The sequence below is a fragment of the Rana temporaria genome, chromosome 3, assembly GCF_905171775.1.
Source record: "Rana temporaria chromosome 3, aRanTem1.1, whole genome shotgun sequence".
Classification (NCBI taxonomy): domain Eukaryota; kingdom Metazoa; phylum Chordata; class Amphibia; order Anura; family Ranidae; genus Rana; species Rana temporaria.
In genome coordinates, this window is record NC_053491.1 from 181,718,937 (window position 1) to 181,721,468 (window position 2,532).

Genomic DNA, 2,532 nt, shown 5'->3' on the forward strand with positions numbered 1-2,532 from the left:
AATCTAGTAGGGCTCCTCCATCCACTGCCAGGGGAGATGAGCACTCAGGTGCTTTTCCACCAGGGCATTTATACCCTGGAGGTACCCCCGTCTCCGGCAGTGGTGACTATATCCCCTTATTGCAACTGACAGATTTTTTGCCTGTCAGTCTATAAGATACTGGGGTCCCACATAACCATATAGAACTCCTTAGTATCACATCTAGGAGTTCGTTTGTGGTTTTATTTCCTTCCCTTTGGGGTGGAATTGTGCTGGGACACATTCGGCCCCTTTTCCTACTCCTGTATACATGTGAGCTGTTCCACCAGCCCTTTGGCTGCCTCGTTTCCTCCCAATGGGCATGTACCATGTCCTTTGTTTATTATTGCTTATCTTTGAGTGTGTCTTTTTGGGTGTGTCATGTGCGGCGGGGGCCGCCCCCTGTTGGTGGATACGGTTCCGTTCTGTGTCCGGCCATGATCCGTCGAATATGCGCGTAAGGCGGCGTCACTAGAGACGCGCCGAACATTTGACTTCAGCCCGCACTCCCGGCGCGTCATAATCGAGCGACCTTCGACGCACCTGATTGGTTGCGCCGTGGCCGCACGCCTCATTGGATGCAACTAGATATGCTCAGGTCCCAGCGGAATGACGCACTAGATGGGTGACGCCAAGCGTCGAGCTGGAATGCTGCGCTTCCTATTGGTTGCAGCACGGCCAGCTGACATAGGTGTCTGCATCGAATGCTCTACTCTCAGGCTCAGCTGATCTGGAGAAGGCAGGGACTATTGTGGTTAGGCTTTCCTCGCTAGTGATTTGATCACTAATGACAGCTGCTCTGTTACAAGGAGATCATTCATTTCACCTGGGGCTGCATCATCAATGGTAAGTTTATAAGGGAGTCAGAGGGGCTTGTCCAGCAATCATTTCCCTACCCTCCACTGTTGGAGAGGGAGGTCATTTTGGTCTCTGACCACCTTTTTCTTTTCTTTTATTTTTGATTTATTTTTCATCTCCACTTGGAATGCTGGTCTATCCATACTGAGCCTACTGATTAGGAGTGGTGAGTACTTTTTGGTGCTCTTTTGTTTCACTCTGTGTTTTGTTGCTGGGTATTGGTCTAATGACCTTTTGTGTTTATTTAAATGTTTCCTTAGTTGTGATACCTCATATCCATTCTTGGCTGCTGAGCCTACTGATTAGGAGTGGTGAGTACTTTTTGGTGCTCTTTTGTTTCACTCTGTGTTTTGTTGCTGGGTATTGGTCTAATGACCTTTTGTGTTTATTTAAATTTTCCCTTAGTTGTGATACCTCATATCCATTCTTGGCTGCTGACACTTTTTATGTGAATACGTTTGTTATTTCACGCACCCCTCATGGTCTTGGAGCCCTCTGGGAGTGGGGGAGACCTATGGGCATTGAGCATACCATCTGACTTGGCCACATTGGATCCGGCGCACACACGGGCTCTCTGGGGACGATCTGGGCACTCCAAGCTTGGGAGAGGGTGAGTTTCCTTTTCCTCCCCCCTGCATGTTGAGCTTCCCATTTCCTCCCCCCTATTGTCCACATGCTGCAGTGTCTGTGTCTGGTAACAAGTATTTTCATTGTATATATGTATTTTCTTATATTTCATCTTTCAGAAAAACCTCACTGCTAATGTTCCCTGAAGAAGGATGTATTACTAAAAGCATTTGAAACGCGTTGGAAACGACCATCCATACCCCCCAGTTTTGTGCTGGGGTACATGATGATCTTATAGCAGCAGTTTTTTCCATTTTTTTATTTTAGATGTTGACCTACTACTGTGAAGTGTTTATTCTTTGACTATTTTTGTAATACTATTTTGTAATAAATTTCTATATTTTTATGACCCAGTTGTCACCATACTTGTTGTTGCCCTAAAAGTCCCACCTCCTCTAGAGGTATCCATTTTTTGTATTGCAGATTCACTTTTGCCCCCATTGCCGATTCACTGTGCCCCCATTGGAGATTCACCGTGCCTCCATTACGGACTCACCGTGCCCCCATTGCGGACTCACCGCGCCCCCATTGCAGACTCACTGTGCCCCCATTGCAGATTCACTGTGCCCCCATTGCAGATTCACTGTGCCCTCATTGCAGATTCAATGTGCCCCATTGCAGATTCACTGTGCCCCCAATTGATTCACTTTGCCCCCATAGAAGACTCACATGCTCCCATTGGCTGCCAAATTATGACAGTAGGAAGAGGAGAGCCGTTCTTCCAGTGATCGCCCCGATGGCAGAGAGCATAGAGGAAGAGGAGAGCCGTGGGATCGCAGAGCGGTATAGCATGCTGTCACAACTTACATTGAAATCTCCTCCACTCTGCTCGCTCCCACAGCCCTGCCTCCTCCTGACCCTGCGCCTGTAATATACAGAATGCGGGTCCAAAGCTGAGATATGTTGTCTATCACAGGCACGGGGTCAGGAGGAGGCGGGGCTGTAGGAGTGAGCAGAGCGGAGGAATTTTCAATGTAAGTTGTAACAGCATGCTATACCGCTCTACGATCCCATGGCTCTCCGCTTCCT

The 2,532-nt window shown here is 48.1% G+C and overlaps 1 long non-coding RNA gene across 2 annotated transcripts; it reads left to right on the forward strand.

Annotated features, from left to right (window-relative positions):
- Positions 1–561: 561 nt before the first annotated feature.
- Positions 562–1,707, forward strand: LOC120930350. 2 transcript variants are annotated; one of them, XR_005747712.1, is made up of 4 exons: positions 562–1,042; positions 1,137–1,187; positions 1,282–1,486; positions 1,623–1,707. It is a non-coding gene; the product is annotated as an uncharacterized LOC120930350 (long non-coding RNA). The 2 variants fall into 2 exon arrangements; XR_005747711.1 differs by lacking the exon at positions 1,137–1,187 and having other exon boundaries at positions 568–1,042.
- The last annotated feature ends 825 nt before the right edge of the window (positions 1,708–2,532 follow it).